The sequence below is a fragment of the Scyliorhinus torazame genome, chromosome 12 (assembly GCF_047496885.1).
Source record: "Scyliorhinus torazame isolate Kashiwa2021f chromosome 12, sScyTor2.1, whole genome shotgun sequence".
NCBI lineage: Eukaryota > Metazoa > Chordata > Chondrichthyes > Carcharhiniformes > Scyliorhinidae > Scyliorhinus > Scyliorhinus torazame.
In genome coordinates this window covers 138,303,949-138,319,705 of record NC_092718.1, presented here as the reverse complement: position 1 = coordinate 138,319,705, position 15,757 = coordinate 138,303,949, and the positions used below count along the sequence as shown (strand labels likewise).

At 50.5% G+C, this 15,757-nt stretch overlaps 1 protein-coding gene across 2 annotated transcripts in view; it reads right to left on the bottom strand.

Annotated features, from left to right (window-relative positions):
- The window catches only part of megf8 (multiple EGF-like-domains 8), a 584,430-nt gene that overhangs the window by 100,050 nt on the left and 468,623 nt on the right, over positions 1 to 15,757 (bottom strand). The window lies entirely within an intron of this gene.

The following is a 15,757-nucleotide window of genomic DNA, read 5'->3' as shown; positions in this document are numbered from 1 at the left end:
GCAGGTGTAAATGTGCATGAAAATGCATGTGAAAGCCAAAGATTAAAAGTATGAAAGTAAGTGTATGCGCATCTGCTCAGTGTATGTAGTTATTATGGGAGACTTTAACATTCCAAATATTGACTGGAAAAGATATAGTTCGAGTACAATAGATGGGTCGTTTTTTGTACAGTGTGTGCAGGAGGGTTTCCTGAAACAATATGTTGACAGGCCAACAAGAGGCGAGGCCAGTTGGATTTGGAGGTAGGAGAGCACTTTGGGGACAGTGACCACAATTCGGTGACGTTTACGTTAATGATGGAAAGGGATAAGTATACACCGCAGGGCAAGAGTTATAGCTGGGGGAAGGGCAATTATGATGCCATTAGACGTGACTTGGGGGGGATAAGGTGGAGAAGTAGGCTGCAAGTGTTGGGCACACTGGATAAGTGGGGCTTGTTCAAGGACCAGCTACTGCGTGTTCTTGATAAGTATGTACCGGTCAGACAGGGAGGAAGGCGTCGAGCGAGGGAACCGTGGTTTACCAAGGAAGTGGAATCTCTTGTTAAGAGGAGGCCTATGTGAAGATGAAGTGTGAAGTTTCGGTTGGGGCGATGGATAGTTACAAGGTAGCGAGGAAGGATCTAAAGAGAGAGCTAAGACGAGCAAGGAGGGGACATGAGAAGTATTTGGCAGGAAGGATCAAGGAAAACCCAAAAGCTTTCTATAGGTATGTCAGGAATAAGCGAATGACTAGGGAAAGAGTAGGACCAGTCAAGGACAGGGATGGGAAATTGTGTGTGGAGTCTGAAGAGATAGGTGAGATACTAAATGAATATTTTTCGTCAGTATTCACTCAGGAAAAAGATAATGTTGTGGAGGAGAATGCTGAGCCCCAGGCGAATAGAATAGATGGCACTGAGGTACGTAGGGAAGAGGTGTTGGCAATTCTGGACAGGCTGAAAATAGATAAGTTCCCGGGACCTGATGGGATTTATCCTAGGATTCTCTGGGAGGCCAGGGAAGAGATTGCTGGACCTTTGGCTTTGATTTTTATGTCATCATTGGCTACAGGAATAGTGCCAGAGGACTGGAGGACAGCAAATGTGGTCCCTTTGTTCAAAAAGGGGAGCAGAGACAACCCCGGCAACTATAGACCGGTGAGCCTCACGTCTGTAGTGGGTAAAGTCTTGGAGGGGATTATAAGAGACAAGATTTATAATCCTCCAGATAGGAATAATATGATCAGGGATAGTCAGCATGGCTTTGTGAAGGGTAGGTCATGCCTCACAAACCTTATTGAGTTCTTTGAGAAGGTGACTGAACAGGTAGACGAGGGTAGAGCAGTTGATGTGGTGTATATGGATTTCAGCAAAGCGTTTGATAAGGTTCCCCACGGTAGGCTATTGCAAAAAATACGGAGGCTGGGGATTGAGGGTGATTTAGAGATGTGGATCAGAAATTGGCTAGCTGAAAGAAGACAGAGGGTGGTGGTTGATGGGAAATGTTCAGAATGGAGTACAGTCACAAGTGGAGTACCACAAGGATCTGTTCTGGGGCCGTTGCTGTTTGTCATTTTTATCAATGACCTCGAGGAAGGCGCAGAAGGGTGGGTGAGTAAATTTGCAGACGATACTAAAGTCGGTGGTGTTGTCGATAGTGTGGAAGGATGTAGCAGGTTACAGAGGGATATAGATAAGCTGCAGAGCTGGGCTGAGAGGTGGCAAATGGAGTTTAATGTAGAGAAGTGTGAGGTGATTCACTTTGGAAGGAATAACAGGAATGCGGAATATTTGGCTAATGGTAAAGTTCTTGAAAGTGTGGATGAGCAGAGGGATCTAGGTGTCCATGTACATAGATCCCTGAAAGTTGCCACCCAGGTTGATAGGGTTGTGAAGAAGGCCTATGGAGTGTTGGCCTTTATTGGTAGAGGGATTGAGTTCCGGAGTCGGGAGGTCATGTTGCAGCTGTACAGAACTCTGGTACGGCCGCATTTGGAGTATTGCGTACAGTTCTGGTCACCGCATTATAGGAAGGACGTGGAGGCTTTGGAGCAGGTGCAGAGGAGATTTACCAGGATGTTGCCTGGTATGGAGGGAAAATCTTATGAGGAAAGGCTGATGGACTTGAGGTTGTTTTCGTTGGAGAGAAGAAGATTAAGAGGAGACTTAATAGAGGCATACAAAATGATCAGGGGGTTGGATAGGGTGGACAGTGAGAGCCTTCTCCCGCGGATGGATATGGCTGGCACGAGGGGACATAACTTTAAACTGAGGGGTAATAGATATAGGACAGAGGTCAGAGGTAGGTTCTTTACGCAAAGAGTAGTGAGGCCGTGGAATGCCCTACCTGCTACAGTAGTGAACTCGCCAACATTGAGGGCATTTAAAAGTTTATTGGATAAACATATGGATGATAATGGCATAGTGTAGGTTAGATGGCTTTTGTTTCGGTGCAACATCGTGGGCCGAAGGGCCTGTACTGCGCTGTATTGTTCTATGTTCTATGTTCTAATGTAAGCGAGTGCGTGAATGTGAGCGAGCGCGTGAATTTGAGCGAGTGCGTGAATGTGAGTGAGTGTGAATGTGAGCGAGTGCGTGAATGTGAGTGAGTGCGTGAATGTGAGTGAGTGTCAATGTGAGTGAGTGTCAATGTGAGCGAGTGTCAATGTGAGCAAGTGTCAATGTGAGCGAGTGTCAATGTGAGCGAGTGCATGAATGTGAGCGAGTGTCAATGTGAGCGAGTGCGTGAATGTGAGTGAGTGTGAATGTGAGCGAGTGCGTGAATGTGAGCGAGTGTCAATGTGAGCGAGTGCATGAATAAAAGCGAGTGCGTGAATGTGAGCGAGTGCGTGAATGTGAGCGAGTGCGTGAATGTGAGCGAGTGCGTGAATGTGAGCGAGTGCGTGAATGTGAGCGAGTGCGTGAATGTGAGCGAGTGCGTGAATGTGAGCGAGTGCGTGAATGTGAGCGAGTGCGTGAATGTGAGCGAGTGCGTGAATGTGAGCGAGTGCGTGAATGTGAGCGAGTGCGTGAATGTGAGCGAGTGCATGAATGTGAGCGAGTGTCAATGTGAGCGAGTGCATGAATGTAAGCGAGTGCGTGAATGTGAGCGAGTGCGTGAATGTGAGCGAGTGTGAATGTGAGCGAATGCGTGAATGTGAGCGAGTGTGAATGTGAGCGAGTGCATGAATGTGAGCAAGTGCGTGAATGTGAGCGAGTGCGTGAATGTGAGTGAGTGTGAATGTGAGTGAGTGTGAATGTGAGCGAGTGTGAATGTGAGCGAGTGTCAATGTGAGCGAGTGTCAATGTGAGCGAGTGCATGAATGTGAGCGAGTGTCAATGTGAGCGAGTGTCAATGTGAGCGAGTGCGTGAATGTGAGCGATGGCGTGAATGTGAGTGAGTGTGAATGTGAGCGAGTGCGTGAATGTGAGCGAGTGTCAATGTGAGCGAGTGCATGAATAAAAGCGAGTGCGAGAATGTGAGCGAGTGCATGAATGTAAGCGAGTGCGTGAATGTGAGCGAGTGCTTGAATGTGAGCGAGTGCGTGAATGTGAGCGAGTGCGTGAATGTGAGCGAGTGCGTGAATGTGAGCGAGTGCGTGAATGTGAGCGAGTGCGTGAATGTGAGCGAGTGCGTGAATGTGAGCGAGTGTCAATGTGAGCGAGTGCATGAATGTAAGCGAGTGCGTGAATGTGAGCGAGTGCGTGAATGTGAGCGAGTGCGTGAATGTGAGCGAATGCGTGAATGTGAGCGAGTGTGAATGTGAGCGAGTGCATGAATGTGAGCGAGTGCATGAATGTGAGCGAGTGCATGAATGTGAGCGAGTGTGAATGTGAGCGAGTGCATGAATGTGAGCGAGTGCATGAATGTGAGCGAGTGTCAATGTGAGCGAGTGCGTGAATGTGAGTGAGTGTGATTGTGAGCAAGTGCATGAATGTGAGCGAGTGTCAATGTGAGCGAGTGCATGAATGTAAGCGAGTGCGTGAATGTGAGCGAGTGCGTGAATGTGAGCGAGTGTGAATGTGAGCGAGTGCGTGAATGTGAGCGAGTGTCAATGTGAGCGAGTGCGTGAATGTGAGTGAGTGTGAATGTGAGCGAGTGCATGAATGTGAGCGAGTGTCAATGTAAGCGAGTGCGAGAATGTGAGCGAGTGCGTGAATGTGAGCTAGTGCGTGAGTGTGAGCGAGTGCATGAATGTAAGCGCATGCGTGAATGTGAGCGAGTGCCTGAATGTAAGCGAGTGCATGAATGTAAGCGAGTGCATGAATGTAAGCGAGTGCGTGAATGTGAGCGAGTGCGTGAATGTGAGCGAGTGCCTGAATGTGAGCGAGTGCGTGAATGTGAGCGAGTGCGTGTATGTGAGCGAGTGTGAATGTGAGCGAGTGTGAATGTGAGCGAGTGCATGAATGTGAGCGAGTGCATGAATGTGAGCGAGTGCGTGTATGTGAGCGAGTGTGAATGTGAGCGAGTGCGTGAATGTGAGCGAGTGCGTGTATGTGAGCGAGTGTGAATGTGAGCGAGTGCATGAATGTGAGCGAGTGCGTGAATGTGAGCGAGTGCGTGAATGTGAGCGAGTGCATGAATGTGAGCGAGTGCGTGAATGTGAGTGAGTGTGAATGTGAGCGAGTGCGTGAATGTGAGCGAGTGTCAATGTGAGCGAGCGCGTGAATGTGAGCGAGTGTCAATGTGAGCGAGTGCGTGACTGTGAGCGAGTGCGTGAATGTGAGCGAGTGCATGAATGTGAGCGAGTGCGTGAATGTGAGCGAGTGCATGAATGTGAGCGAGTGCATGAATGTGAGCGAGTGCGTGAATGTGAGTGAGTGTGAATGTGAGCGAGTGCGTGAATGTGAGCGAGTGTCAATGTGAGCGAGTGTCAATGTGAGCGAGTGCGTGACTGTGAGCGAGTGCGTGAATGTGAGTGAGTGTGAATGTGAGCGAGTGCGTGAATGTGAACGAGTGTCAATGTGAGCGAGTGCATTAATAAAAGCGAGTGCGTGAATGTGAGCGAGTGCATGAACGTAAGCGAGTGCGTGAATGTGAGCGAGTGCGTGAATATGAGCGAGTGCGTGAATGTGAGCGAGTGCGTGAATGTGAGTGAGTGCGTGAATGTGAGTGAGCGTGAATGTGAGCGAGTGCGAGAATGTGAGCGAGTGTCAATGTGAGCGAGTGCATGAATGTAAGCGAGTGCATGAATGTGAGCGAGTGCGTGAATGTGAGCGAGTGCGTGAATGTGAGCGAGTGTGAATGTGAGCGAATGCGTGAATGTGAGTGAGTGCGTGAATGTGAGCGAGTGTGAATGTGAGCGAGTGCGTGAATGTGAGCGAGTGCATGGATGTGAGCGAGTGCATGAATGTGAGCGAGTGTGAATGTGAGCGAGTGCATGAATGTGAGCGAGTGCATGAATGTGAGCGAGTGTCAATGTGAGCGAGTGTCAATGTGAGCGAGTGCGTGAATGTGAGTGAGTGTGAATGTGAGCGAGTGCATGAATGTGAGCGAGTGTCAATGTGAGCGAGTGCATGAATGTAAGCGAGTGCGTGAATGTGAGCGAGTGCGTGAGTGTGAGCGAGTGTCAATGTGAGCGAGTGCATGAATGTAAGCGAGTGCGTGAATGTGAGCGAGTGCGTGAATGGAAGCGAGTGTGTGAATGTAAGCGAGTGTGAATGTGAGCGAGTGCATGAATGTAAGCGAGTGCATGAATGTGAGCGAGTGTCAATGTGAGCGAGTGCGTGAATGTGAGCGAGTGTCAATGTGAGCGAGTGTCAATGTGAGCGAGTGCGTGACTGTGAGCGAGTGCGTGAATGTGATCGAGTGTGAATGTGAGCGAGTGCATGAATGTGAGCGAGTGCGTGGCTGTGAGCGAGTGCATGAATGTGAGCGAGTGCGTGAATGTGAGTGAGTGTGAATGTGAGCGAGTGCGTGAATGTGAGCGAGTGTCAATGTGAGCGAGTGCGTGAATGTGAGCGAGTGTCAATGTGAGCGAGTGTCAATGTGAGCGAGTGCGTGACTGTGAGCGAGTGCGTGAATGTGAGTGAGTGTGAATGTGAGCGAGTGCGTGAATGTGAGCGAGTGTCAATGTGAGCGAGTGTCAATGTGAGCGAGTGCATTAATAAAAGCGAGTGCGTGAATGTGAGCGAGTGCATGAATGTAAGCGAGTGCGTGAATGTGAGCGAGTGCGTGAATGTGAGCGAGTGCGTGAATTTGAGTGAGTGAGTGAATGTGAGTGAGCGTGAATGTGAGCGAGTGCGAGAATGTGAGCGAGTGTCAATGTGAGCGAGTGCATGAATGTAAGCGAGTGCATGAATGTGAGCGAGTGCGTGAATGTGAGCGAGTGCGTGAATGTGAGCGAGTGTGAATGTGAGCGAATGCGTGAATGTGAGCGAGTGTGAATGTGAGCGAGTGCGTGAATGTGAGCGAGTGCATGGATGTGAGCGAGTGCATGAATGTGAGCGAGTGTGAATGTGAGCGAGTGCATGAATGTGAGCGAGTGCATGAATGTGAGCGAGTGTCAATGTGAGCGAGTGCGTGAATGTGAGTGAGTGTGAATGTGAGAGAGTGCATGAATGTGAGCGAGTGTCAATGTGAGCGAGTGCATGAATGTAAGCGAGTGCGTGAATGTGAGCGAGTGCGTGAGTGTGAGCGAGTATCAATGTGAGCGAGTGCATGAATGTAAGCGAGTGCGTGAATGTGAGCGAGTGCGTGAATGGAAGCGAGTGTGTGAATGTAAGCGAGTGTGAATGTGAGCGAGTGCATGAATGTAAGCGAGTGCATGAATGTGAGCGAGTGCGTGAATGTGAGCGAGTGCATGAATGTGAGCGAGTGCATGAATGTGAGCGAGTGCGTGAATGTAAGCGAGTGCGTGAATGTAAGCGAGTGCGTGAATGTAAGCGAGTGCGTGAATGTGAGCGAGTGTGTGAATGTAAGCGAGTGCGTGAATGTGAGCGAGCGCGTGAATGTGAGCGAGTGCGTGAATGTGAGTGAGTGTGAATGTGAGCGAGTGCGTGAATGTGAGCGAGTGCGTGAATGTGAGTGAGTGTGAATGTGAGTGAGTGTGAATGTGAGCGAGTGTGAATGTGAGCGAGTGTCAATGTGAGCGAGTGCATGAATGTGAGCGAGTGTCAATGTGAGCAAGTGCGTGAATGTGAGCGAGTGCGTGAATGTGAGTGAGTGTGAATGTGAGCGAGTGCGTGAATGTGAGCGAGTGTCAATGTGAGCGAGTGCATGAATAAAAGCGAGTGCGTGAATGTGAGCGAGTGCATGAATGTAAGCGAGTGCGTGAATGTGAGCGAGTGCTTGAATGTGAGCGAGTGCGTGAATGTGAGCGAGTGCGTGAATGTGAGCTAGTGCGTGAATGTGAGCGAGTGCGTGAATGTGAGCGAGTGTGAATGTGAGCGAGTGCGTGAATGTGAGCGAGTGTCAATGTGAGCGAGTGTGTGAATGTGAGCGAGTGCATGAATGTGAGCGAGTGTAAATGTAAGCGAGTGCGAGAATGTGAGCGAGTGCGTGAATGTGAGCGAGTGCGTGAGTGTGAGCGAGTGTCAATGTGAGCGAGTGCATGAATGTAAGCGAGTGCGTGAATGTGAGCGAGTGTCAATGTGAGCGAGTGCGTGAATGTGAGTGAGTGTGAATGTGAGCGAGTGCATGAATGTGAGCGAGTGTCAATGTAAGCAAGTGCGAGAATGTGAGCGAGTGCGCGAATGTGAGCGAGTGCGTGAATGTGAGCGAGTGCGTGAATGTAAGCGAGTGCGTGAATGTGAGCGAGTGCGTGAATGTAAGCGAGTGTGTGAATGTGAGCGAGTGCGTGAATGTAAGCGAGTGTGTGAATGTGAGCGAGCGCGTGAATGTGAGCGAGTGCGTGAATGTGAGCGAGTGCGTGAATGTGAGTGAGCGTGAATGTGAGCGAGTGCGTGAATGTGAGTGTGAATGTGAGTGAGTGTCAATGTGAGCGAGTGTCAATGTGAGCGAGTGTCAATGTGAGCGAGTGCGTGAATGTGAGCGAGTGTCAATGTGAGCGAGTGCGTGAATGTGAGCGATGGCGTGAATGTGAGTGAGTGTGAATGTGAGCGAGTGCGTGAATGTGAGCGAGTGTCAATGTGAGCGAGTGCATGAATAAAAGTGAGTGCGTGAATGTGAGCGAGTGCGTGAATGTAAGCGAATGCGTGAATGTGAGCGAGTGCTTGAATGTGAGCGAGTGCGTGAATGTGAGCGAGTGCGTGAATGTGAGCGTGTGCGTGAATGTGAGTGAGTGCGTGAATGTGAGCGAGTTCGTGAATGTGAGCGAGTGCGTGAATGTGAGCGAGTGTCAATGTGAGCGAGTGCGTGAATGTGAGCGAGTGCGTGAATGTGAGCGAGTGCGTGAATGTAAGCGAGTGCGTGAATGTGAGCGAGTGCGTGAATGTGAGCGGGTGCATGAATGTGAGCGAGTGTCAATGTGAGCGAGGGCGTGAATGTGAGTGAGTGTGATTGTGAGCGAGTGCATGAATGTAAGCGCGTGCGTGAATGTGAGCGAGTGCATGAATGTAAGCGAGTGCGTGAATGTGAGCGAGTGCGTGAATGTGAGCGAGTGTGAATATGAGCGAGCGCGTGAATGTGAGCGAGTGTCAATGTGAGCGAGTGCGTGAATGTGAGTGATTGTGAATGTGAGCGAGTGCATGAATGTGAGCGAGTGTCAATGTAAGCGAGTGCGAGAATGTGAGCGAGTGCGTGAATGTGAGCGAGTGCGTGAGTGTGAGCGAGTGTCAATGTGAGCGAGTGCATGAATGTAAGCGCGTGCGTGAATGTGAGCGAGTGCGTGAATGGAAGCGAGTACGTGAATGTGAGTGAGTGCGTGAATGGAAGCGAGTGTGAATGTGAGCGAGTGCATGAATGTAAGCGAGTGCGTGAATGTGAGCGAGTGCGTGAATGTGAGCGAGTGTGTGAATGTGAGCGAGTGCGTGAATGTAAGCGAGTGTGAATGTGAGCGAGTGCATGAATGGAAGCGAGTGCATGAATGTGAGCGAGTGCGTGAATGAGAGCGAGTGCGTAAATGTGAGCGAGTGCGTGAATGTGAGCGAGTGCGTGAATGTGAGCGAGTGTGAATGTGAGCGAGTGCATGAATGTAAGCGAGTGCATGAATGTGAGCGAGTGCGTGAATGTGAGCGAGTGTCAATGTGAGCGAGTGTCAATGTGAGCGAGTGCGTGACTGTGAGCGAGTGCGTGAATGTGAGTGAGTGTGAATGTGAGCGAGTGCGTGAATGTGAGCGAGTGTCAATGTGAGCGAGTGCATTAATAAAAGCGAGTGCGTGAATGTGAGCGAGTGCATGAACGTAAGCGAGTGCGTGAATGTGAGCGAGTGCGTGAATATGAGCGAGTGCGTGAATGTGAGCGAGTGCGTGAATGTGAGTGAGTGCGTGAATGTGAGTGAGCGTGAATGTGAGCGAGTGCGAGAATGTGAGCGAGTGTCAATGTGAGCGAGTGCATGAATGTAAGCGAGTGCATGAATGTGAGCGAGTGCGTGAATGTGAGCGAGTGCGTGAATGTGAGCGAGTGTGAATGTGAGCGAATGCGTGAATGTGAGTGAGTGCGTGAATGTGAGTGATTGTGAATGTGAGCGAGTGCATGAATGTGAGCGAGTGTCAATGTAAGCGAGTGCGAGAATGTGAGCGAGTGCGTGAATGTGAGCGAGTGCGTGAGTGTGAGCGAGTGTCAATGTGAGCGAGTGCATGAATGTAAGCGCGTGCGTGAATGTGAGCGAGTGCGTGAATGGAAGCGAGTACGTGAATGTGAGTGAGTGCGTGAATGGAAGCGAGTGTGAATGTGAGCGAATGCGTGAATGTGAGCGAGTGCATGAATGTGAGCGAGTGTGAATGTGAGCGAGTGCATGAATGTGAGCGAGTGCATGAATGTGAGCGAGTGTCAATGTGAGCGAGTGCGTGAATGTGAGTGAGTGTGAATGTGAGCGAGTGCATGAATGTGAGCGAGTGTCAATGTGAGCGAGTGCATGAATGTAAGCGAGTGCGTGAATGTGAGCGAGTGCGTGAGTGTGAGCGAGTGTCAATGTGAGCGAGTGCATGAATGTAAGCGAGTGCGTGAATGTGAGCGAGTGCGTGAATGGAAGCGAGTGTGTGAATGTAAGCGAGTGTGAATGTGAGCGAGTGCATGAATGTAAGCGAGTGCATGAATGTGAGCGAGTGTCAATGTGAGCGAGTGCGTGAATGTGAGCGAGTGTCAATGTGAGCGAGTGTCAATGTGAGCGAGTGCGTGACTGTGAGCGAGTGCGTGAATGTGATCGAGTGTGAATGTGAGCGAGTGCATGAATGTGAGCGAGTGCGTGGCTGTGAGCGAGTGCATGAATGTGAGCGAGTGCGTGAATGTGAGTGAGTGTGAATGTGAGCGAGTGCGTGAATGTGAGCGAGTGTCAATGTGAGCGAGTGCGTGAATGTGAGCGAGTGTCAATGTGAGCGAGTGTCAATGTGAGCGAGTGCGTGACTGTGAGCGAGTGCGTGAATGTGAGTGAGTGTGAATGTGAGCGAGTGCGTGAATGTGAGCGAGTGTCAATGTGAGCGAGTGCATTAATAAAAGCGAGTGCGTGAATGTGAGCGAGTGCATGAATGTAAGCGAGTGCGTGAATGTGAGCGAGTGCGTGAATGTGAGCGAGTGCGTGAATGTGAGTGAGTGAGTGAATGTGAGTGAGCGTGAATGTGAGCGAGTGCGAGAATGTGAGCGAGTGTCAATGTGAGCGAGTGCATGAATGTAAGCGAGTGCATGAATGTGAGCGAGTGCGTGAATGTGAGCGAGTGCGTGAATGTGAGCGAGTGTGAATGTGAGCGAATGCGTGAATGTGAGTGAGTGCGTGAATGTGAGCGAGTGTGAATGTGAGCGAGTGCGTGAATGTGAGCGAGTGCATGGATGTGAGCGAGTGCATGAATGTGAGCGAGTGTGAATGTGAGCGAGTGCATGAATGTGAGCGAGTGCATGAATGTGAGCGAGTGTCAATGTGAGCGAGTGCGTGAATGTGAGTGAGTGTGAATGTGAGAGAGTGCATGAATGTGAGCGAGTGTCAATGTGAGCGAGTGCATGAATGTAAGCGAGTGCGTGAATGTGAGCGAGTGCGTGAATATGAGCGAGTGCGTGAATGTGAGCGAGTGCGTGAATGTGAGTGAGTGCGTGAATGTGAGTGAGCGTGAATGTGAGCGAGTGCGAGAATGTGAGCGAGTGTCAATGTGAGCGAGTGCATGAATGTAAGCGAGTGCATGAATGTGAGCGAGTGCGTGAATGTGAGCGAGTGCGTGAATGTGAGCGAGTGTGAATGTGAGCGAATGCGTGAATGTGAGTGAGTGCGTGAATGTGAGTGATTGTGAATGTGAGCGAGTGCATGAATGTGAGCGAGTGTCAATGTAAGCGAGTGCGAGAATGTGAGCGAGTGCGTGAATGTGAGCGAGTGCGTGAGTGTGAGCGAGTGTCAATGTGAGCGAGTGCATGAATGTAAGCGCGTGCGTGAATGTGAGCGAGTGCGTGAATGGAAGCGAGTACGTGAATGTGAGTGAGTGCGTGAATGGAAGCGAGTGTGAATGTGAGCGAATGCGTGAATGTGAGCGAGTGCATGAATGTGAGCGAGTGTGAATGTGAGCGAGTGCATGAATGTGAGCGAGTGCATGAATGTGAGCGAGTGTCAATGTGAGCGAGTGCGTGAATGTGAGTGAGTGTGAATGTGAGCGAGTGCATGAATGTGAGCGAGTGTCAATGTGAGCGAGTGCATGAATGTAAGCGAGTGCGTGAATGTGAGCGAGTGCGTGAGTGTGAGCGAGTGTCAATGTGAGCGAGTGCATGAATGTAAGCGAGTGCGTGAATGTGAGCGAGTGCGTGAATGGAAGCGAGTGTGTGAATGTAAGCGAGTGTGAATGTGAGCGAGTGCATGAATGTAAGCGAGTGCATGAATGTGAGCGAGTGTCAATGTGAGCGAGTGCGTGAATGTGAGCGAGTGTCAATGTGAGCGAGTGTCAATGTGAGCGAGTGCGTGACTGTGAGCGAGTGCGTGAATGTGATCGAGTGTGAATGTGAGCGAGTGCATGAATGTGAGCGAGTGCGTGGCTGTGAGCGAGTGCATGAATGTGAGCGAGTGCGTGAATGTGAGTGAGTGTGAATGTGAGCGAGTGCGTGAATGTGAGCGAGTGTCAATGTGAGCGAGTGCGTGAATGTGAGCGAGTGTCAATGTGAGCGAGTGTCAATGTGAGCGAGTGCGTGACTGTGAGCGAGTGCGTGAATGTGAGTGAGTGTGAATGTGAGCGAGTGCGTGAATGTGAGCGAGTGTCAATGTGAGCGAGTGCATTAATAAAAGCGAGTGCGTGAATGTGAGCGAGTGCATGAATGTAAGCGAGTGCGTGAATGTGAGCGAGTGCGTGAATGTGAGCGAGTGCGTGAATGTGAGTGAGTGAGTGAATGTGAGTGAGCGTGAATGTGAGCGAGTGCGAGAATGTGATCGAGTGTCAATGTGAGCGAGTGCATGAATGTAAGCGAGTGCATGAATGTGAGCGAGTGCGTGAATGTGAGCGAGTGCGTGAATGTGAGCGAGTGTGAATGTGAGCGAATGCGTGAATGTGAGTGAGTGCGTGAATGTGAGCGAGTGTGAATGTGAGCGAGTGCGTGAATGTGAGCGAGTGCATGGATGTGAGCGAGTGCATGAATGTGAGCGAGTGTGAATGTGAGCGAGTGCATGAATGTGAGCGAGTGCATGAATGTGAGCGAGTGTCAATGTGAGCGAGTGCGTGAATGTGAGTGAGTGTGAATGTGAGAGAGTGCATGAATGTGAGCGAGTGTCAATGTGAGCGAGTGCATGAATGTAAGCGAGTGCGTGAATGTGAGCGAGTGCGTGAGTGTGAGCGAGTATCAATGTGAGCGAGTGCATGAATGTAAGCGAGTGCGTGAATGTGAGCGAGTGCGTGAATGGAAGCGAGTGTGTGAATGTAAGCGAGTGTGAATGTGAGCGAGTGCATGAATGTAAGCGAGTGCATGAATGTGAGCGAGTGCGTGAATGTGAGCGAGTGCATGAATGTGAGCGAGTGCATGAATGTGAGCGAGTGCATGAATGTGAGCGAGTGCGTGAATGTAAGCGAGTGCGTGAATGTAAGCGAGTGCGTGAATGTAAGCGAGTGCGTGAATGTGAGCGAGTGTGTGAATGTAAGCGAGTGCGTGAATGTGAGCGAGCGCGTGAATGTGAGCGAGTGCGTGAATGTGAGTGAGTGTGAATGTGAGCGAGTGCGTGAATGTGAGCGAGTGCGTGAATGTGAGTGAGTGTGAATGTGAGTGAGTGTGAATGTGAGCGAGTGTGAATGTGAGCGAGTGTCAATGTGAGCGAGTGCATGAATGTGAGCGAGTGTCAATGTGAGCAAGTGCGTGAATGTGAGCGAGTGCGTGAATGTGAGTGAGTGTGAATGTGAGCGAGTGCGTGAATGTGAGCGAGTGTCAATGTGAGCGAGTGCATGAATAAAAGCGAGTGCGTGAATGTGAGCGAGTGCATGAATGTAAGCGAGTGCGTGAATGTGAGCGAGTGCTTGAATGTGAGCGAGTGCGTGAATGTGAGCGAGTGCGTGAATGTGAGCGAGTGCATGAATGTAAGCGAGTGCGTGAATGTGATCGAGTGTCAATGTGAGCGAGTGCGTGAATGTGAGTGAGTGTGAATGTGAGCGAGTGCATGAATGTGAGCGAGTGTCAATGTAAGCAAGTGCGAGAATGTGAGCGAGTGCGCGAATGTGAGCGAGTGCGTGAATGCGAGCGAGTGTCAATGTGAGCGAGTGCATGAATGTAAGCGAGTGCGTGAATGTGAGCGAGTGCGTGAATGTAAGCGAGTGCGTGAATGTGAGCGAGTGCGTGAATGTAAGCGAGTGCGTGAATGTGAGCGAGCGCGTGAATGTGAGCGAGTGCGTGAATGTGAGCGAGTGCGTGAATGTGAGTGAGCGTGAATGTGAGCGAGTGCGTGAATGTGAGTGTGAATGTGAGTGAGTGTCAATATGAGCGAGTGTCAATGTGAGCGAGTGTCAATGTGAGCGAGTGCGTGAATGTGAGCGAGTGTCAATGTGAGCGAGTGCGTGAATGTGAGCGATGGCGTGAATGTGAGTGAGTGTGAATGTGAGCGAGTGCGTGAATGTGAGCGAGTGTCAATGTGAGCGAGTGCATGAATAAAAGTGAGTGCGTGAATGTGAGCGAGTGCGTGAATGTAAGCGAATGCGTGAATGTGAGCGAGTGCTTGAATGTGAGCGAGTGCGTGAATGTGAGCGAGTGCGTGAATGTGAGCGTGTGCGTGAATGTGAGTGAGTGCGTGAATGTGAGCGAGTTCGTGAATGTGAGCGAGTGCGTGAATGTGAGCGAGTGTCAATGTGAGCGAGTGCGTGAATGTGAGCGAGTGCGTGAATGTAAGCGAGTGCGTGAATGTGAGCGAGTGCGTGAATGTGAGCGGGTGCATGAATGTGAGCGAGTGTCAATGTGAGCGAGGGCGTGAATGTGAGTGAGTGTGCTTGTGAGCGAGTGCATGAATGTGAGCGAGTGTCAATGTGAGCGAGTGCATGAATGTAAGCGAGTGCGTGAATGTGAGCGAGTGCGTGAATGTGAGCGAGTGTGAATGTGAGCGAGTGCGTGAAAGTGAGCGAGTGTCAATGTGAGCGAGTGTCAATGTGAGCGAGTGCGTGAATGTGAGTGAGTGTGAATGTGAGCGAGTGCATGAATGTAAGCGCGTGCGTGAATGTGAGCGAGTGCATGAATGTAAGCGAGTGCGTGAATGTGAGCGAGTGCGTGAATGTGAGCGAGTGTGAATATGAGCGAGCGCGTGAATGTGAGCGAGTGTCAATGTGAGCGAGTGCGTGAATGTGAGTGATTGTGAATGTGAGCGAGTGCATGAATGTGAGCGAGTGTCAATGTAAGCGAGTGCGAGAATGTGAGCGAGTGCGTGAATGTGAGCGAGTGCGTGAGTGTGAGCGAGTGTCAATGTGAGCGAGTGCATGAATGTAAGCGCGTGCGTGAATGTGAGCGAGTGCGTGAATGGAAGCGAGTACGTGAATGTGAGTGAGTGCGTGAATGGAAGCGAGTGTGAATGTGAGCGAGTGCATGAATGTAAGCGAGTGCGTGAATGTGAGCGAGTGCGTGAATGTGAGCGAGTGCGTGAATGTGAGCGAGTGCGTGAATGTAAGCGAGTGTGAATGTGAGCGAGTGCATGAATGGAAGCGAGTGCATGAATGTGAGCGAGTGCGTGAATGTGAGCGAGTGCGTAAATGTGAGCGAGTGCGTGAATGTGAGCGAGTGTGAATGTGAGCGAGTGCATGAATGTAAGCGAGTGCATGAATGTGAGCGAGTGCGTGAACGTGAGCGAGTGCGTGAATGTAAGCGAGTGCGTGAATGTGAGCGAGTGCGTGAATGTGAGCGAGTGCGTGAATGTGAGCTAGTGTCAATGTGAGCGAGTGTGAATGTGAGCGAGTGCGTGAATGTGTGCGAGTGCGTGAATGTAAGCGAGTGCGTGAATGTAAGCGAGTGCGTGAATGTGAGCGAGTGCGTGAATGTGAGTGAGTACGTGAATGTAAGCGAGTGCATGAATGTGAGCTCGTGTCAATGTGAGCTCGTGTCAATGTGAGCGAGTGTCAATGTGAGCAAGTGTCAATGTGAGCGAGTGCATGAATGTAAGCGAGTGCATGAATGTGAGCGAGTGCATGAATGTAAGCGAGTGTGAATGTGAGCGAGTGTGAATGTGAGCGAGTGCGTGAATGTAAGTGAGTGTGAATGTGAGCGAGTGCGTGAATGTGAGCGAATGTGAATG